Genomic DNA, 21967 nt, shown 5'->3' with positions numbered 1-21967 from the left:
CTCATTTATATTAAATACAAAGATCAAAGCAAAAAAGCGCATTTCCACATTAATATAACAAGTAAAGATTTGTCAGAATTGGTGTTTGCAGACAGCTTCTTACTGTTGTGATGTGTTTATGGAGGCTGGCTGTTAAATAATCTGCACAAAATACAGAGGCAATGGTGCAGTCAAGGGCAGCGGTTATTCATCTCAGGCTGATCTCCTGATAGAACATGATGCCAAATGCAGACATCCCTTTGGCTCACTGCATTTTGCGCTATAGGCAAGAGTTTGATGTTTGGTTGAGAGGACAGGACAGCAGCAAAGTGGATGCTTGGAGCACTTCCAGGGATTAAACTCATGAATCTAGCAGCAGCCAGTGGTCATCGTGACACAAACACTGCATGGGTGGTAACGTGTGCACAGCGTGGGGTCTTAGGCTTGGAACATAGAAGAGAGAGAAAGAGGGAGAAATTTGAAACCATAAAACCATAAACGCCTGCAGACTTTTCTCCCATCTCCCACATTTTTATTATAAATGACATATGCTTTGTGGCGCTTGTCTTGCTAAAGCTTCATTAAGTGTTGTGAAAATTATGAGACACAAATGATAAATAAAAGAACAGGCTGTGCATCTCTGGGCTCTCTTCTTGATGTATTTTCACCCCTTGAAGCCTCGTTTGTGAAGTCTTATAAACGTCTTGAATATATCTACTAATTTTTCCTGTACTCCTGTTACCTCATAACTTAATTATCCTGTTATGTCAAAAAATCATACTTTGTTTACTTGTATATCTCATCATCACAGCACTGCTTTCATGACTTCGTCGCTTAATTATGGGACTGATTATAGTTGGAGTGTCTGCCTTTGTTGCACCTTTATGACAGTGAAATCTTCCACAAATATTCAAATTCATCACTTTATTTCACTGGAAAGTCTACACTTGAATTAAACTGCATTTATGTTGAATGTAAATAGCAGCTGAAGAGTTGCACATAGTTACAGCATAATTAGATTGTGATTTAATATATTTTATGTTGTTTTTTTTATTGCATTCAGTGCACATACCAGCATTTTACATGTACCTCAAAGCCTTTGGAATATAATAACATATTCTTTACAACATCAGCCTTTGCATTGCCATTTGGTTTGTTCCTATTGAGGTATTGCAGACATGTGACCACTAACCGCGTGACTTCACCATTTTCAAGGCCTGACAGTCATGCTGTTAATGTAGGATTGCGTATAGAAGGTCAGACAGGCCTAGAGAGTGGAAGCATGTATTTCCCAATCAACTAATATTATATAAACCTTCTCGTGATTGCTTTCGTCACTAGCAGGTAAGTAGTTAGCACGTTTTGCTGAGAAACATAAAAAAACTGCAGCCAACCTTGACAGTCCACTAGCAACCAAAGCAATCAGCAGCAGCAGCTTCTTTGCAACTGATTCCATCCAGTGAGAGCCAGAAACCTCCTGGAACCACTGCCAGCCAGCAGGGAATGCAGTTTTTTCATAGCCACCAGTGATTGTAACATGTCCAATATGATAGTGAACTCTCGAGCAGTGTGTCTATGGCGTCACATGAGAAACCTCAGTAGACAGTAAAACAGATGAATGCTTCTGAGCCTGAAAATTTGAGCCTGCAGGGGGCGATATCTGTGGCTACAATAAGGCTTCCAGTCCCATTGAAATCTATGGGAAAACAGCTCTTTGCTTTTAATTCTGTAAACACCTTCCTGGTGGGTTTTTGGGTTTCATACTGTACAAGACAATTATTTTGTTATTTTATTGACTCTAAGGGCCAGACAAAATGACCGTGTGTGTTGTTGTTTTTTTAGCCAGATGTACCCCTTGCTCAACACTAAGATGGTGAGAATACTACACAGCGGCTTCATAATGGGACTTCCTGTGGGTGACATCATGGTATAGCTACATTCATCTTTTACACATTCTATATTAAAACTAAATCAGAATCAGCTGACTTAAAATCCTAAATTTAACATTTAGAGAGAGTTAAAAAAAATATTGTCTAGAAGTGTTTTTACAAAGCTAGAAGATGAATCAGGTATTACACAAGGAAACCATTCACTGGCTAGAACAAGGACCTACTTTACACCCATAAAACTTCACTGAATTTTTCTGCATTTTTTGAATTTTTCTCCAATGAAATACTAGAAGCTTATTTCTACTACTTTATGTTCTAGACACTAAACTTGTGCAATCTTTCCACTGAAGCTTTGATATAGTCCATGACTGTGACTCTTGGGGTGGTTATAAAAAGGATTTGGTTGCATTTTGTAAGAGATCGCTTGTGTTTTTCAACCCTGAAAAATTTCCATGCTTGTCTCCTGTATTTAAGAAGTTATGAGAGCTCAAAAACAGTGGATAAATAAAAGCACCCAATTCTTTGATTCACTTTGAGGGTCTGTAACTTGGACATTTTAAAAGCGTGAAAGTTACATTTTGCATGGATTTTTCAAGTAGACTAAAGTTATTGTACAAAATAAGCAATAGATTCTGATGGGGTTCGATTTGACTGACTTTATATGCCACATATGTTATAACAAGTGTCCTTATGTACTATAATAGTCACAATAGGACAAATAAGTGTACTATAGTCACCAAAAAACAAGGGTCAGTTAATCTGGTTTGTAGATTTGGTTACCCATTTAGATTTTTCATATGTGATTCCCAGATTTGTTTGTGTTTGTGTGTTTTTCCTTACTGAGCTGCTCATTGTGTTATATTCAGCTCTACACATGTTCTAATATTTTATTCAGATTTGTATTTATCGAGCTCGTTTTAAGTATATTAATTGTGCCCCTTCTTTGTGTGTCTTTTTAAACCTGTTGAACCTATTGTGCTTTTTTATGGCTCTTCTTTTTTGCTATTTTGTTATAGGCCGTGCTTAATATTTTGGCTGCTGTCATACAGGATACCCACCACAACCATCGCCACCATTACAGCCACTTTTTTTTGTTTTAGTATAAAAATATCTCATTTTATCTCTGTTGTATCTTACGCTAGACAACCAAAAGAAGTGAAGCTAGCCAATGTTTCAGCTTAGCCAAGCGGGGCGCCATTAATATTTACATCCTGTCACGCTCTCCTGAGCACGAGCCACTCATCACGAGCAGAGGTATGCTCCCTGCTGCGGAGTGATAAGATTGAAGGGTGTTGGTAGAAAGAAAATACTTCCTAAATGAAACCGCTTACTGAAAGGTTTGTGGATATTTTGGAGTAAAAGGGTCATGATTTTTTAAAATGTATTTTTGTGACGATTTGAGCGCCACAAGGTGAGTGCCATTTACTTCCATTATATTCAAGAGAAGGCCGACATCCCTAGCAGCGGAAATCTTCAAAATTGGGCAACTCACGCCAAAACAGTCTAAATCAATAAATAGCACCGCAGACCAGGGGGAAATATACATGTGATTTAATAAATGTATTTATTTATTTCTGTAATTTATTTTTTGTAGTGAAGTGGCCTTACAAAAAACGCCTTAATGGAAAACTGTACATCCTGCAAAGTTGTTTTGTCAAGCGAAATTTATTTTTTAAAGCATCTATTGAGCTGCAAAAGCTCAGTTTAGCCCATTTTTCTATTTGCAGTAGTGCTCTTATGCTTGAGCACTTCCCACTTGATTGTGCTCTTAATTGAGATATATTTAGAAATGCTAAAATCGTGTCTTGGCCGGTTGAACACATAAACCTCCCCAAATATAAGTCTGACATGATTAGCAGCAGATCAGCGGACCACACAGATTAAGTTTTCTTTTCAAGGTAGGAGAGGCTCTCGCAATGTTTGTGCCCACCAGCGAAACAGTTACTCTGAGAAAGTTTAGTTACAGGCTGATATATGTTTCCCCCTCCCAAATATCGCTATAGCTGATATTTGGGGAGGTCATAGTGTTTTAAACTGGATTACAGACTCTGAAATGACCACTGAGTTGAAGTGTCAAAAAATGAAAATAATAACCTTTATAAAGGTAGGGTTCATAGCAGGGATGCTGTATTAGATTGAGGTTTTAATATTAGAAGCCTCGACTAATAATAATAATAATAATAATAAGGACAGTCCTGCGGTAGCATTTAATCGTGAGGTATTAGTGGTAGAAACAGCAGTAAAGTCAGGCTGCTATTAACAGAAGTGCCTTAATAGTAAGTGTATGGTGATTGTTGCAGCAGCATTATTCAGTTCATAGAGTTGATTCATAGCCATACTTTAAGTACATTTACATTTGCAGCTCTGTTGGACGCACAAAAGAAAATACATGCATATTATTGAATTTATCATAAGCATAGTAGCTGTAGGCTTAATAGGGACATATTAAGACACATGCTAATTTGCCCTGGCATGACACTTGAGTTCACACAGTTACTCACATTTAATTAGCTATTGTAATAAGCCGTGATCTGTGGTTTACACGGTTTTAAAGGAAGCAGCGAGCCTAACTGGATGCTTTCGCAAATATAAAGATTTATTGATTGACTCCCAACCCGCAGTCAACCTATGACTTTGCAGCTGTTAATCACGGGGATTATGCAGATGCACAAATAAAACATCAAGCTTATTAATAAACTTGAACGCGCTCGCCCCACCGGAGCTCCTAATCTCCCCCTTTCTGCCATCTTCCTTTTGTTTAGTTTTTTGTCGGAGTGTGGCACTGTTTTTTTCTTTCTTTCTTTCGTTCGTTCTTTCTTTCTTTCCTCCCCTTCTCCCTTTCTGCTGGGGACTTGTGAATGGCAGCCAATGGGAGGGTTGAGTCCCCTCAGCCTCTCAGCCTCCCTGACATCCACAGCGAGAAGTGATGCAGCGCGACTGAGACGCGCAGTTGAGGTGGAACAACGGGCAACAAAAAAGCTGCAGCGAACGGATACACACTTGGCTCCGACGTGCGCCTTCAACACCCCGGGAACATTTCCTCCCTAGAATAAACTTCATTATCAGGTGAGCTTTGCTTGCAACTTCTCTCCGCCGGTGGGAAATTGTCTCATTTGTGCCCGATTCGCCGCTCGAACAGTTACTTCTTGTCTTTGCGGCGCGCTGTATTGTCCGAGTCGGGGTTAATTTATATTGGAATATGACCAAAGCGAATTAGTCGTGTCGCCTTTATAAGACGGTTTCCTCTTGTATGGATTGTAATGAAATCGCAAGTGGGGCAAAAAAAAGAAAGAGAGAAAGAAAATCCATATTTGGAGGAGACTAATTAGTGGGGTAACTTCGGGCTTTGAATTGGAAATGAGTTTGAATCGAAGTTATTTGTATGCACGTCCAGAGCCTGCTCATTCAACTTATATCGGGGGTCAATCTGTGGCCAGTGGGTTCTTTAACTTTTCTGTTTCGTGAAAGGGCTCTGTGCACAATTCTCATTCATTTTTGTGGATGTAGAAAGGAAGCGTGCTCCTCCCGGTACAGAGGTCCTCTGCGACGCATTTTCCCTTCTTTTTTGCCCTGTGATGCGATCATGCAGGCCTGGGCTCTCAACGCACCTTTGCCTTTTATTCTGTCGCGTATGAAACTTCACCCCAACCCAACCCCCCACCCCGACGCTCGCGTGAATCTATCTGTGAAGATTCCCTTTTTTTCCGCCCCTCTCCACCGATGATCGCGCTGAAGCCAGTGGCAAATCCACGGGATGCGAATCGATGCAGGTGGGACAGCATGCTCTGATAAAGGCGGATGACTGTCTATCTGCGGTCGCCTGCAGTCGCACTGTGATGCTCTGCTGCCTCTTCTTTTTTTTTGCTCTGCTGTTAGAGATCAGCTCAAAGGCCTTGCTTTCTTTTCCTCTTTCTGGGGGAGGGCACTCCTGGAGTTGACTCAAGTTTTCTAAAAACAACATGTCCTCCAGCGTTATTGACAACAAGATGATATCAGTGATGTGGCTTTAAATATTTAATGGATTCGCTGAATAATGCAGGCAGGCTATAAAGGGATTAACTTGGCTGTTTTACTCCAAACTTGCAGGTATCGACATGGTGATGGGGTAGAGGTGTGGTGAATCCAGTAGCCCCTGCACAATCCTGAAAATTGAATTCTGTGCTTGGAAAAGTTTCGCCATCCTTTCCTGTTTGTCTGCAGATTGCTCCATGTTAGTTATTGCTCTGGCTTAAAGTAAGCCTGAGGTAATATGCCTGAAGGCAGCCAAGAAGTTGTTTGGGGGAGTTGTCAAACTACCCGGGGAATATTCTGCAATAAGCACGCCTCTTCACACATGCTTTTAAAATTACAAACAAGAGCTCCTCTTATCCGAAGATAAGGGAGAAAAAGAAAGAAAAAAGCTTTACATCTGAAAATAGTGGGTTAACTTCGCTGCTTGCCTTTTTACAGGAACAACTTCCCACCTGTTTCTATATAGCACAAAGCAGCGTGGTGAAAGGAGATTGTCTTAGCCAGAATAGCTTCTGTGGTCCAGGTTTTTCATTTGCTGGTTTGAAGTTTTGAGATGAAAGGGACAGAGTCGAATCTGTGGCTGATCAAAGTCAAACAGAAAACATGGCAGGTACTGAATATTTAAAGGCTCTGCAAACAGTCTGTATGTGTGCATGTGTGTGGAGATCATACAGTACATCATGTATGTGTTTATCGCGCCGGCTGCGCTGGAGCTTCGCATGAAGACATTTTTAAGCGATATTGCTGAACTGGTTTGACAGGCGGAGGGGGGATAGACATATTCCAGCCATCAGCATTTTCTAAAGCAGAGCTCAGATTACAATAGACAGTCCCTCACATTTCATCTCCCTCTTCTCCCACATATATCTCTCCTCTGTGGGGCATGTGCAGCAGCTCAGGGGCTATTCCAAAAAGCTCCAGTCTCACTCTGCCGGCCGGCTCCTGTCTGTCCCTGTGAGCGCTGACGTCACCGGATGGTGGGTTTACCCGATGGCCAGACGACGATGACCGGTGACCCGAGCTGATTACATTATTTGTGCTCCAGATGGGCAGCATCATTTTGATGTGTCCTGCTCGTAATATTGAACGGTTCTAGCCCTCTCTGCAGTGGCATCTGGAGCTAATAAAATCACATCCCAGCGGTCTGTGCTGAAGCACCCTTCGATCCCCTATGGTGATCTCTGCGGCCCTCTTTTCCTCTCCTGTGAGCGTGTTTGGATACTTGTGGGCATTTGTTGAGCCTGCGTGCACGGCGAGTGGCTCTAATGTGTGTGTGTGTGTCCGTCTGTGTGTGTGTGCCTCGCTTACGAATGTTTGAAGTCAGAGGCAGAGAGCACCCCTGGGCATTGTAGTTCAGTAGATGCACCTTGATTGTTTGAGTGCATTAGTCACGGTCTGTATGATGTGATAATAAATCATGACGTTGTTTGTTCTGCGAGTGCTCCGGGATTCCTCCTAAGATTTTCTTGTGCCAAATATTTATCTGGAGTTGCTTCTTTCAGTGCCAGCCAACTAGGTCTCTCTGTTTTTCTTCTCTTTTTCTCTTCCTTTCAAATCTGAAGTTTCCCCCCCTTCCACTAAATACGTGACGCTGTCTTTTATTTCTCCAGGCTTCTTGTGACCATTAGAGCAAATTTTCTGCTGCCACAATGGTGACTTCTTAACTTGCTCCTTTACTAATGAGACAGATTCCCTTCAGAGACGCCTATTTATGGAGCCGTCAGATCCGTAATTGCATGGAAACCAAAATAAGGCGAGACGCGTGTTTCTCACCCACAGACTCACAGAGAAGGCAGGAATTTGTGACGTCTACTTCTGGTTATTAGATTCGTATTGTCAGGGTCCGCCCTCACCTTGCCTCTGAAGGTCAACCTGAGTCTCAGAGTGAATTTGCTATGACTAAAAAAGACACAAGAATTAGATGGGATACAGTTAAGCCACGCGAAGGCTGCTTCTCGACAGGTTTCAGCTGAAGGGATTTGCGAGCTGGACGATGGCCAGGAGGGTTGAACATCCCTATAGAGTCTGTATAAATCCCTCCGAAAAAGGCCTATTCTCCACTCTGTGTGCTGAGAAGATAAATCCACACAGATCTGACAATTTATACCTCACTTAACAATGACTAATTATCACTTCCTGCTTCGTGTAGGAGAACACCAATTACACAGAAATATACTCCTAAATCTGTTTTCAAAGTGGTTGGACAGAGATGTGGTATGTGTGTGTGTGTGTGTGTGTGTGTGTGTGTGTGTGTGTGTGTGTGATGTAATGCACATTGCTGGATGAAGCTGATAGTAAAGAGCGCATGAACTTGTGATAAAAGACGAGTGCAGCTTTTTACAGTATGGCACAGTAGGACGGATGTGACTATGAAATCACTTAGATTCGTGTCTTTGGGGTGGGAGACGCAGTAAATCACTGCCAATGTTGAATAACGCAGTCTGCCAACAGTTTTTTCTTTTTTTTTGGTCCCTCTTCCCCCTCAAACTGTGGCTTGGCTCCACAGCTTTTCTAATTATGAAGTGGCTGAGAGATAGCTTCACAGCTCCGACACTATGTGGTGGTTGAGCTAACCGAATGGCAATCTAACTGAATTACCAACAAAGCCTGACAGACTTGTGGAGTTTAGCGAACGTATTTGCAAAAGTAACATCCTCACCTTCCTGTTCAGCCACGAAATGTAGACACAGATGCACAGGCGCAGGCTCACACACATATGGAAAGAGGCGCGCACACACACACACACACACACACACAAGCACAAATGCTAGCAAACAAACACAGTACAAAGAGCGAAGGTGTACAGTTCTCCGCACGCTTCTCAGCACAATTTAACAAGATATATTAGTCACCCAGGAGGCAGCAGAAAGCCCGGCATCCACAGTGTGCAGCAGACTGCAGTCTGACAGTGGGAGATAGTGATTTACAACAAAGCCCCGTAGACCATGGCACAATTTCAGAGTTGCGGAAATGACACTGGTAAAGCAGGGGCATGAAAGTCTATCCACCAGCCACGTCTCATTTCTTACACCATTTGCCCTGGGATGGGGAGGGTGGAGAACGACGGGGCAGATGACAAATCCACTATTGTAGGTACCACACAATGAGTCGAGCCCAGGAGTTGAATTCTTTCCTGGATGTCATCGAAAATATGAGCAGAAACTGGATGGAGCCCACCTTCAAGGACACTGAACATTCCTTGGTTCTTAAATTCGAGGTGAAATCGATTTTTTGACCCAGCGAGCATACCGTTAGACTGCGGATTGGATTTTGAATTAAATCTCTATATCCAGTATGTGGGTGGGTGGGGGTGGAAAACAATAATCATCTAATAGTGGAAATCACAGATCCAGATCACTATCAAAATCTAATCAACCCTTCTCAGGCTTGAGGCTGATCTCTCTGGCAAATTTCATGGAAATTTGTTCGTGGGTGTTTCAGACACCACGCTGACATACAGATTAAGTGACAGAGGTGAAACTGTAGCTTCCTAGAGAGGTGAAAATTCACCCACAAATTTAAACCCCAAAATGAGTGCTATTTTGTCTTGAGAGGATCTTGCGTCATTTAAGAAAACTTGGTTAATCACAAGTAATTGTTCCATCCCTGGATGAATTCTTAGATTCTGTAATCTAGCTCCTTCGCCTGTGTTTAATTTAAGAAAACCCATCATGTAGGTAACGTCTTGTATGATGTGTGTGTTTCAGCGCTGCCTTTGAGGTACCTGGCTCAGGAGCGAGAGTGCGAGTGAGTGCAGTAGACAGATCGTGTCCGCAGGTCCTGCCTTTCCCTTCTAGTTGGATTCCTGTCTGTGCAAAGCCCAGAGGCTTAACTCTGACTGCAGTAAGAGGACTGAGGAACGCTAAACACTGTCTGGGGGAAGGCTGCTGAACATGACAGCTAGTTAATAAGTGTATGGAAGACGAGCTTGGAGGGGTGGAAGGGGTGGGTGGAGAGGGGCAAAATTGTCTGTCTGACTTTTGAGACTTTTGTGAAAGCAAAGGGAGGAAGAGGGGAGGATTGGTCAGGAGGTGGGTGGGTTTGGGGGGGTGGGAGTTGGTAATATTGACTGTTGGATGACGAGAGGGTAATAGGAGATCAGAGAGTCCAGCCACAGGACAAGGAGCATTAGCGCCTGACTGGAGTACAATGAAGACAGAGAAGGCAGTGAAGGGAAAGGGTCGAGTGGTGGATGAAATAAGGGAGAGTTGTAAAATAGGGAAGTGCAGAGAGGTATGGTGAGAGAAGGCAATAATGATGCTTACTTTACCCCTGCAAGGCAGCAGCAGCGAGAGCTGTCAGCTTCAGGCAACGCTGGCTGGTGGGACGCTGTTGGGATGCCTTGGTATGTTAACCCCCCAGACACCACTGACAGTACGTGATAGATCGCGGCTGCGTAATTACGCGTATGTGTCTGTTTGCGAGAGAGGGCGATGCTGAGGTTGTTTGTGGGCCTTCGTGCGTGCGTGTGCATATTGAGGTGTGTCTTTGTATGACTTTTAGCGTGTCAATTTTTCTTGGCAGCGGCGAAAGCAGAATGATGTGATTTTCCCCTTTAACAGCCTCCAGGAGTAATGATCCAGGTTATTGCAGATGACGTGTAACACCTCAACCCAGCGGGCATTGGCGCAGTAAAACCTGTCCTTATAGGTTAGGCTTCAGGGATGCTGTTGTCTTGGTGGCAGCACTGAGCGCACAATTCCTCTGTCTCCCAAACCTGTCACCTTCACATGGGCCCCTCCTTCTGTGGATAATGGTCTCCTGTCTATGTTGTGAATGATATCTGGACTCTATTGTGCGCCTGTTTCCTTCGCTGTGCTATTGTCCTGTAGAATGCCTTTGTGAGGTTTGTTTTTTTTCTTCTTCTTTTTCTTCCCAGAGAGCTACAATGTGCAGGCTGTATTCTGAGGTGCTGTAAATGAACAGGCAAACACATCAGCAAAGGTCCTATTTACTTTCAGTCTCAGGAGTGAAAAAGAGAGGTTTCTGCCATTGTTCTCCTACCTCTCAAAACATTAGGATGGTTCATTGTGAGCGAGAGAAATAGAAAGACCTCCGCACAAGCTACCTGTCGAATCAAAGTGTGTGCGCCGCCGTGGGACTGTATATTCCTCGGGGAAGGACACAATAGGAGCTTTCTGCTGCAACATGGGACACACCAATAACAGAACGCTGCTGTTTCAAGCTAAATAATACCCTGAGCGTCCCTCAGACATAAGGGGGAAACCTGTCCCCTTTGAGAAAAGGTCATTGTTTAAGACCCCAAGCAGCTGAACACTGTGCTCTGACATGAATAACTGACAAACAGATGTGTCACAGGCGCCCAATTACTGTTTGACGCCGCTGTCCGTCAAAGACAAATGGGCCAGGACCTGCCGGAGGACTTTCACGTTGCTGGAGCAGGCAGCCTTAGAGTCCAGCCTTGTGCTGGAAGAGCTTTAAGCGCTCTGCAATAATTGAGTTTGATCTAATGGAGGCAATGCCAAACGTGGGTTATTGTTTGCCTGAGGACAATGCAACAGAGTTGAATTCATTGTTGGGAAAGATGCCGGGGGAATTTCTTTGAAATGGAAAAATTGCATTAAACATTCCATTTGTATTAATTATATTGTGCCTCTCATTAACATTGGCGCTGTTAGGAGCAGGAGCAGCAGAACCGCCGGTGGTATTGGGCTTAAAGCGGCACTTCGAGCAATAATATTAGAGGCAACCATCCATGCCTCAGGCACGCTGAAGCTGGCTGTGATGTCACTGACTGAATGAATATAGCTTTACTCTGAAGCATTGTGTCTGGACCTTTGGTCCTACGAGACATCAGTCATTCAAGTTACTCACCACTAGATTCAATTAATCATAGCCTTAATTCAATCCGATGGTCAGGCCTCCCAGCTGTAAGCCTTTAAGTGGGTTTTAAGAGAGCCGGAGCCTGCTGGTGTACGGTCCTCCGTGCTTGAGCCTGCCTACCAGGGATATAGTGACACTCCAGAGGTCAAGGGTTAGACTCACATAGGCAGGTGGAGTGGTTACTTAGGTCTGGCGTTCACTAGAGTGAATGTGCAAACAAGAGTACCCAAGCACACATTGGTGTGCTTGAGCTAATGTGCAAAAAAGTGGATATGATACCTTGAGCTACCGGTTCATCAGCCTTTGCACACAAACATGAGGCAGCAGGTGCGCGCACACACACATACGCACACACACGGAGTACAATGTCAGAACTCGACCTACAGTAGCAGAAGCAGACACTTGTGAAATGCAGTGTGGATCTCCTCAGTCTCATAAATAATGGACGTCGGTGAAGCATCTGTCAACTTTTCTGTCAACTCTGTTCCAGATGGGAGTCAGACAGGCCAAGCCAGAGCAGCGTGTTACATACACAGAACAAACCTCCATCCAGGGTGCCTCCTGCACAGGCGCCCTGTTTACATCAGCACACTGACACCCGCGCTCACCTACATGCCTCAGCCTATCTGCTGATTATTTAGGTCCTGCACCCGGCTTCCTTCGCCGTCTCTTTCTTGACACACACACACTCACAAATTCAATCACAGCAAGAAAAAGAGCAAGTGTGCTCTGAAGACCTCCCCTTGGTTCAATAAATAAAAGTTTTTTTTTAAAAAGCCATACTGCTCTCTATCTAAATACACACATATCCCCCAAAGGCTCTTCGAGTAAACGCATCAGTAGCACCTCCTCACTTGGTGGCAGGGAAGCAGTAAACACACGCCTCCAATGGCCTACATGTTTGTTGACTTAAATATGGCAGCGCTCACGTAACATTAAACACTCGCTGTGAGTTCCTTCCAGACGTAGCCACAGAGCTTTGCGTCACACTTCCTTGGCATCTGGCTCGGAGATATCGGGGTGTGTTGTCCACGGGCAAGCGGCCAGGAAGGGGACAAGCGAGCAAGCTCGGGATTTGCGCGCTAGAACAAGTTTCGGCAGCGACTTGGGCTCTGCCTCGCTTCCCTTCCCCCTGGCAGCTGGGGCGGGAGGATGAGTGGGTCGGGTGCTGCCGGGTGGCGGTTACTGTACGGTTGCTTTATGGACTAAAGCACTGTCTTCCCGGCCTTGTCGTAATAGAGGATTCAGCTCATAAAGCAGCATCATGATTTGCAATAAGCAGAGTTAGGGGAGAGTAATGAAGGTGTAAATCAACTGAGCCGTGGTTTTTTCTTCTTCTTCTTCTTCTTCTTTTAATCTGACGTTGGCAGTCTCTCTTTCCCTCTCGCTTTATTCCATGCTGCCCGCTCCCTCCTCTGCTTCTTCCTCCTTTTCTCTCTCTCCCTTCGCAGTAATGGAAAGCCTGGCACTCTGTAATAAAGCAGAGTGAGCAGCAGTATTAGTAAACAGTCGCCGCACTCATTCAGCCAAGTCCAACTCCTTTATTTTGTGTGTGCGAAGTATTTCATAGCCCCGTATGGTGTTAAGGTTGTGGGCGTGGGGGCTTAATGAATGAGGATGGAATGAAGAGTATTTAATTCCAGTCTGGGAGAGGGAGGGACTATTAAGGCTTCCTCATAAGAAAGCCTTTGTTTTCATTTTTTCACAGAAGTTCTGGACCAAGAAAAGAAAAGCCTTCATTTTTTCAGTTGCACTGGGAATGTAGATGCAAATGTGCCGCACAGAAGCTTTGCAAAGAGGAAGAGGACCACACAGCCATCAGCGAGGCACCAGGGCTCGCCTCGCTCGCTGCCCTTTCCCCAAATAAAGACGTCGTCAGAATTTTGAAATGGAAGTCGGATTGGAAGCAATCATCAAAAGAGAGGGTCCAGTACTCCCCAAGTTAAAATGCCTGGCTGGGAATCATGTTAAAATTTCCATTCCTCGCTCCAAATCGATCGTATGGGTCCCTGCTCTCCAATATCCATGGTCACCTTTGCTATAAAGTAGGGTATTACTTCTTTAATGCAGTGGAGTTTTATTCTGTGACCAGTGAGGAGAGGAAGGAAAAGAAATGTATCCACTGACCTCAAACACAAAGAAATGATGGCTGGGGATAATGAAAGAAAGTAGCTTGAGTTTTATATACACCGTACGTGTATATATGTGAGCAATGCTTGAAGTCCACGAGACATTGGCTTGAGTTATTTTCCTCGTCTGCCTGTTTAACGCCGGCTAGCCTCCGCGGACACGTTAATGCAGTATTGATTGTTTATCTGTAATAACACCATGCTGTTGCTGCTTGGGTGACAACAGACGAGGGAAGGGAGGAGGTGCTGCGGGTGGTAAGGTGGTGATAGATAACGCACTATACCCTCTTTTGACTGGTGGCTGGTGATTGTGAATCTGGGGTAAAACGAGGTGCCTGAACATATCCTATCTGGCAATAGTCCAGGTGTGAAATGGGAAATAGAAACTGGGGTGAAAACGTCAGTGCAATGTGGCCGCTGCTCGATAAGGCTGTCTCCTGTCTCTGAATAATTCAATCTCCTGCTCTGACCATTCTGGTAACTTCCCGGTGCCAATGCCGGCCGTCCACCCACTCTCTGCCCCTAGGCCCCGGAGCCCATATGGCCAGCTACAGTGTCTCTCTTTGACCTATGGCCGGGCCTGTTGTTGAGCCAACCCCCCCCCCCCCGAGGAGCTTGGTAATTACAAATAAGCTGGAAGTCACACCAGCCATGGAAAAGGTGAGTGTGATTAAAGATGTGTGTACAGCAAAGTTCAAGGGGTGCTCTGCTGGCAGGCCAGCATATTGAAGCGTGGGCCTCGGCAGTGCCGGGGAATCAAACGCTAACTCGGATCAATCGGGCTTCTTTGTTCATTAGAGTCATCCATTCCCGGGAGTGGAATTGAAAAGAAAAAACAAAAAAAGCAAGCCATCTCAGCGCTCATTTTAGTGATGAGGCCGCTGTCCCTCAGGGGTAACGAGCAGAGGTAAATAAACATGAGTAACAGTTAAGGTCAGAGGAGATCATGGCCGTCTGTTCTGCATCTGAGACGATGCCTGAATCTTTTTTGACGTGGTCGGATTGAAAGACCCTTATTTACCAGCCGGATCTGTTCAAAAAGGAGAAGGCAGCAAATACCCTCCTTTCATTTCTTAAGGAGCATTGCTACCAAAATATGTATTTATATGCGCCATTTAAATTCAGAAGCCTTCACAAAGTCTGCGGCTTATTCTTGAGTGGTATTCATACAATTTATACTGTTTTCATTTGTGGTGCTTTTTTCTATCCCAAGGCTAGGCTGATATCCTTGCAGGAGTCTTGCCCGTGACAAATGGCTTTCTTGACACTCGGCTGCCTCGCTGGTTTTAGTCGGGTGCGGTTTGAGAGGAATTTTGTCCAATTTACGAAGAGTCAAAAGCCATGCATGTCTCTAGCTTGTGAACATGTGTAAAGCCTCAACTGTTAATAATATAAAAACAGGTGCTCCTAACTGTCTCTGTGTGATTTTTATGGTGGGCTTCTGTGGGAAGGTCATTACTCTTAGTCAAAGGGGGAAACACATTTTCTCTGTGCAGCCTTTTATTGGGGTCATATTTTAAGTTGGTGATGTCTTTGTTTTAGCTCCATGTATTATTTAGGGTTTTGTGACGATTGTGTTTGTAGCTGCCTTGCTGCTGACCTGCTGTTACAGTCAATATACGGCTGAATGGAAATGTGCTTCCACGTTGCTGCCTTTCGTGTAATTGTCACAACAGGGAGGCTGAGACAAACGTGGGAACACAACTCCTCCACTGATTTTCAATTCAGTGCACCGAGTTTGACCTTTGTGTAGCCCAATCAATGCATCTGCTTCATGAGACGTACCATCATTTAAAAGCAATGGCTCCGTCTTAATCTAATATCCTGGAAGGGTAGTATTAGAACGGAAGAAAAACAATGTAATTGATACAGATATAACAGCCTTTTAATTGCCTGGTTTACTGTGAATATTATCCCTACACCTATGCATGCTCTCTGGCCTTTTGGCCTCCAGACTGTGCAAGGCTAAATATACAGAAAAGCCAGACTCTTGCGCTTGACTTCACATGAGCCATGCAAACACTTGGGAAGCAAACACTGATTTGCATAGAGACGGAGGCTCCCATAACCACCAGTGTATTACCACAAAGGCCACAGTGGGAAATGCAGGAAGCCGGCAGACCCTCCATTGAGCCTCTTCCCTCCTCCCGTCCCTAACCCCCCTCTGCCATTGTCAGTCCTTCAGAAGAGGGCTGTGTTAGACCACACGGCTGCTGGTGACAAAACATGTGCTCCGGTGAACACATAGGAAAGCAAACAACTCAGGCTGTCTCATCTGCTAACGTGTCACAGGATGAATGCCATTAAGCTATTATTTCTTTGCTCTTTATGCACGAGGACATCTCATGCCCATTTGTTCTGCCATCGAGCAGAGGACAACCACATCTGTTTGCCACCAGGGTACTAGACATTATTAATCTTTTCACGAGGACATTTAGCAAAATCAGGCCTCCATTTATTAGCCCCTAGCACAGAACTGAAGAACTGGCGAGGGGAGATAATGATTTTAAGCTCCCATTTAGTCAATTAATTCTCGGATGTGGAATCAGAAGCTGCTTGCTCAAATGTGAGAGTCTCTGTTGTTTATGATGTCATAGTCTGAAATCATATTTTTTCAGGGCTTAAAGTAATTATTTGGACCTAGATCTGTCACACACTCATGCCACCTTAATACAGTAATGCTTAACTAGAGTAGTTGTTTGATCTAAGCAGTAGAGACAAACAAAATAGTCAGGTGTATAGTTAGGTAACAGCCAATAAGTGAAGCTCACTAAAAGTATAGATAACATCTGAACAGCCAGTAGTATGGAAGCGCTTTGAACTCTTTATAAAAAGGTTATTTATAAAACTATTTCAGAGGTATGCTTATAATGATGATAATAATGATAATAATAATAATGATGATAATAATAATAATACAAAGAAGAGGAAGCTTTATGACCTTGTTTAAAAAAAAGTGCTATATAAATAAAGTGCTTCTCAGAGAGAAACTGCAGAGTTATAGAATATAAAAAAATTCAAGAACAGTAATTACTATTAAAATAGCAAATAAATAAATAAATAAATAAATAAATAAATAAGCCAAAATGTCACTGTCACCCATTCAACTTTCATGAAAATGTTTCTAACGTTTTCTAAAAGTATTAATACACATTTTTTGTGTAATAGCTAAGAATCAATGCAAATATTTTAAAAGTTTATTAAAAATATGAATAAAATGTTAAATGATCAAACTAAAAATGATCAAACTAAAAATGTGGATACAAATTAAAACTTTGTAACTGTTAAAAAAATATAAGTAAAGCTGTAAATAAAAAGTTTGAAATAAGTAACTAGAGATATGGCTTGCAGTCAAAAATGTTCATAAACAGCATCGACAGTAAAAAAAAAAGATTTGCCTTAAACCTACATTATTTTTAATGGCCACCAGGGGGCGATAACTGCTGTTATCTTCTATAGAACTATATGGATTGTTTACCAAACATCTACATGGCTTTCCAATCATATATAAGTGTTTGGCAGACAAAGTGTTTCTTGGTGATTTTCAACGACATAAAAGTAGCTACTTCTGTCAATCATAAGCAGTTGAAACAAGTACTTAACAATAGAATAGAATAGAACAGAATAGAATAGAATAATCCTTTAATTGTCCCACAAGGTGGAAATTTCTTTAAATTCATCTTCAGATTGTTAATGTTAAAAAAGTAATTGATGAATAAAATTGTTTGGTAAAACACACATAATGGGTAAGTGGTTGAAGCTGTTTGCTAACATGTTTGCTAAATGTAAGTAAGCAGTGGACAAATGGCTGAGGTAGTCAGGCAGTATTTATGAGTCAACGTTATGACAGCTTGCTAAGTGTAACTGATTAAAGGATAAGCTGAATTTAATCACTTAGCTTCGAGTAATCCAGTAAAATGGACTTAAATTAGCTGATTTGAACCTGAGGGGAGTATGAAAAGGTTCATCTGACAGGACTCAGTGGGATAAACGAAAGTTTGGGAATCACTTCATGTCACACTAGGGGAAGGAACTGAGAGGATACTCTTCTGCTGCTCTGTCACTTGCCATAAACACTGTTGTAAGTTCAAAGGTGCCCATCTCTGTTTTTGTGACGACAGGAAGAAGGAATAGGGAGTGAGCTGAAAGACCAAGCAGTGTGTGGAGAGCTGGCAACCCACAATTTAGTCTAGACTGAAGAGACATATAAAATCAAGTGTGCTGGAGGAATGGTTACTTCAGGAGCCCTCTGTGGCTTTTAAACTGGGCCACTCCAGCTTTGGTTGTGAGAGCCTCGGTCTGAGTGATGCGGGCTCTGCTGAATGATGGCACAGTGGAAATAACTAGAAAAACAGGCAAAATAGCTCTCATTGACTTGGCCCAGATTGTATGATTTATATGGGTTATTTGGTATGCATTTGGGCAGCGAGGCAAGGTAATGTGTTTGCAGTGAGCTCTGGAGCGGTGCACTGGGATGAATGTTGTGGTCTCCCCCTATCTGTGTGTGCATGTGTGTGTGTGTGTGACAGGGATAGTATGAGCTAATTTGTTTCGATTACTGTCGTCCATTCAAAAGCACAGCCTCACATCCCCGACACGTATGATCCGGAAATTGGTTAATCACATAGTCTACAATTTATCGGATTCACACGCAGCGCATCCCGTTTCTTTCTAAATATTTCCTCAGATATATTATTAGTCTGTGGATAAACATCTAATAACATCCTTTCCCTGAGAATAGGGGTAATTGTTGGTAACACATCTTTGCTGAAAACTTAATGTGCTATTTAGAAGCAGATAGGGGACTTAGAGCAACTTTAACTAAATCTTGGTGCTATTCCAATGTTGCAGGTTGAATCCTAATTTCGACTAGAGGACTCTGGTGTTTTGCAGGCGTTCAGCGAGGAATTTCAGTTCAGCTTTGCATTCCGATTTGACTGGGGATTTTCAGCTGTTTATTCTGCAGCGTTTTATGATGATGATTTTGGCCTCCTCAATCTGTGGAGATTTTTTTAAATATATAATTTCTTTTGTGGTAATATCCCCCATCTGTCTGAAATCTCCTTTTAGTGTTCAATTTCCTTGCCTTAATCTGTGAGGCAGTGGGCACGTCTGTACATCAGATTGGAGTGGAGTGAAGTTATTTTCAAGACAATGTGACAGTGTGTCTAGACAGAGTTTCTCAGCTAAACAAAAGATCAATATATATTGACAGGGTTGTGAAGACATTGCTTTTTTTCCTGTCTTGGTTTCCATTTTGCTGCAAAAACGGGAAAAGGGAGCAAAAGTTCACCCAGATGCTCAGTTTTTTTTTTCATAATTGGCTTCAGGGAAGTCGGTTGTGAACCACTAACCCACATGGGCAATAAGACAAATGGAGACTCCCACATTTGGGTCGAGTGTTTCCCTATTCACGCTTGGAATTTAGGCTGTCTATTTCTCCAGCGAGTGGCATAACATGGATTGTGACATCCACTCTGAGTTGGACTTAACAAACCGAGTCTGAGATGAAGCAAGGACGAGGAAACGGGGAGGCCAAAGAGAACAACCTGCTGCTGACACCTCCTCACATTAGCAGCCTTATAAGGGCCTCCTCTGTGGATTGTAACATGACCAGGTTACCTGTGGCACCAGTTCCCAACCCTCCTCCTCCTCCTTCCCGTCTCCCTTGCTCAGCCACTCGGCTGACATTCTCCTCTCTCACTTTTAATTGCACCCCCGGGGTTTTTTTCTGGGTTGCTGTGCAAGTCTTCGGCTCAACGGGCGCGATAGGGTGCTTTGCCGTGTCGCTCATATCCCTCGTTAGGGAAAAATAAAAAAAACGAGAAGAGAAGGTGGGAGAAGTAGAGGAGGAGTAATCTACTCTAGATTAGGCTAAAATGCCACCCAGGCCCACTGTTTGTAACAGCCCATGTTCACAGAAAAGGCCATTAGCTGGCCAGATCCAATATGTATTGATGAATGCATTTGTGCAGCTCACGTTGTCCCTGTCTCTATCCTCACGGTCCTGTGTTCGATAAACCCGATAGATGCATTTAATAACTAATTGCTCTGATTCAAAATGTTATCCCAGGCAATTCTTTGAGCGCAGAATCATGGGGCATTCTAAAATTGGCAGCAGACACATTAATCTTGCTTACCCAGCACCCACCACAAAGCACAAGTCTTATTGCTCTATGGTGACTCCACACAATCTGTGACAGGCAATTTAAAGCAATTTACTTTTTTCATTTTTTCATCAAGCATTTTTTTTAATGCAATTAAATGGCACATGATATGAAGTGAAGACGGGGCAGGCGAGGCAGCCAGTGTGTGTGTGTGTGCAAGGAGGGAGAAAATAAAGGCAGCCTTGTGCTTGTTGTAAACACTGCCTCTTAACTGGGAGAATATAATTATGGTGTCATGTTCTATTACACACCTTCATTATGACGATGGTGCTCCCTGAGAAAGCAAACAGGGAAAGACGAGACCTCTGTTTCAAAATTCACCTACAGCAATGGGCGTTCGAGGAAGATGGCTCGAACAAGAGCAGACTCATTTTTATTCTTCGGTTACACGTTTTTGCTCCGGTTCTTCTTTCTTTAACAGAAAATTAGGGTTAATTACGGCTTGTGTTTAGCCTGTAGTCCTCCACCATAATTTCTCCGTTTTCTCAGTTTTAATTACATTGTACTCACCGTAAGTGTGATCTAGAAACACAGAGGAAGTAGCAGAACCTTTAGATGAACTTTATTTGGAGTTAAAATCCTAAACTGCATAATAATGGTGCAGCATCGCTAATTGGTTTTGTTTGTTTTGTTTATGGCGTTCTGGCCACTGCCATGTTGTTTTTCTGCACACAGAAGTGACCACAGTCTATGCATATTGTCTATGTCTGCCTTTTATCTGGACGAATGCATAGACCAAATGAGTGCATGGCACAAACATAAATACCTGCTATTTAGTTCTGAGTAAAACACAAATAGGATACTTCAATGTGGATTTCTTGAATGTATAATTATTACTGGTAGAGAAAATTGTATTATGTATCTAATAATTGCATCAAGTATGCTTAATGGAAAATCAGACAGCTAGCTGAAACAGGAGCCTGTCCATCAGAGTGGCCACACCACAATAATCCATGATTTGGTCTCAGTGCAATTAAAATAGGAAGATTAACCTGTAACTATTGTTGTTACAAATCGGGAACTTAGCTATAGATACCAAAATCACTTTTGTACCATACATACATATATTTAGCTCTTTGATATTTATACAACAGTTTGGCAGTTTTTCAGTTAAGCTTAATGTACTCTGTTCAGTTTTGGCACCAGTGACCTCAATTTTCAGCATCAGAGGCTGCTGCTTAAGTCACAAAGGCCTGCGCCCCCGGCAACAACCGGCCGAGAGTGACCTAGCTGGTTGGCAAGCCATCGCCGACAGCTGCTTGGTGAAATTGGTTGCAAAGAGGTATGCAGCACTGCACCAAAACCCTCCTTGCAATTGCTTTGATCACCAGCAGATTCCCACTGGTGCCTATAGTTTGCACAGACCATGTTGTTGCGTCTCCAAACACTCACCATCTACTCATGCAGTAATAAAAGTGTGAAAAGTGAGTAAAAGTTGCACTTTTTGAAACATGTTGGCTGCAGCGGTGAGGCACAAATTTTACTTTGCAGATGAACGTTCTTCATTTTACATTTGGATCATCCTTTTTTATGTTTCGCTACCACTTTACGAGTAGTTGGCGAGCGGTTGCACGCAAGACACCAACTTGTCTGGAAACTGTCTGTAACCATAGCAATCATAAGGCGGTTTTTGATGCAGCACCCAGCAGCGCACAGGAATCACTTTCCAGCCAGTCATGGAATGCACATTTTTCCGTAGTCCTGTGGTTCCCACGGGGTCTATGACTGCGCTGTTGGGCTGTTTGAGAGGCGTTAGGTAAACACACAAAATGTGCACACCCAAGTTTTGTTGTTCATAGTATAATACAGTCAGTCTGCATACTGTGATGGATGCAGTAGACACATTGTTACAAGAGTGATATCTTTCTCTCTTCTTCTTTGTTTTTTCTGCCAACTAATTTGACCTCAGTTGGGTTTGGTGTATCTAGTTTAAGTTTTGCGTTCTCTT

The 21967-nt window shown here is 43.1% G+C and overlaps 1 protein-coding gene across 2 annotated transcripts in view; it reads left to right on the top strand.

Moving 5' to 3' along the window:
* The first annotated feature begins 3101 nt into the window (after positions 1 to 3101).
* The window catches only part of LOC309714738 (cadherin-10-like), a 77969-nt gene continuing 59103 nt past the window's right edge, over positions 3102 to 21967 (top strand). Inside the window, exons 1-2 of one of the 2 annotated variants that reach the window (XM_082547403.1) lie at positions 3220 to 3279; positions 4631 to 4934. The gene's annotated coding sequence lies outside the window, so the exon portion shown is untranslated. The other variant, XM_082547404.1, reaches the window with a different exon arrangement.

The sequence above is a fragment of the Aulonocara stuartgranti genome (genome assembly GCF_965226115.1).
Source record: "Aulonocara stuartgranti genome assembly, chromosome: 9".
Taxonomy (NCBI): Eukaryota; Metazoa; Chordata; class Actinopteri; order Cichliformes; family Cichlidae; genus Aulonocara; species Aulonocara stuartgranti.
This window is presented reverse-complemented; position numbering and strand designations above follow the sequence as displayed.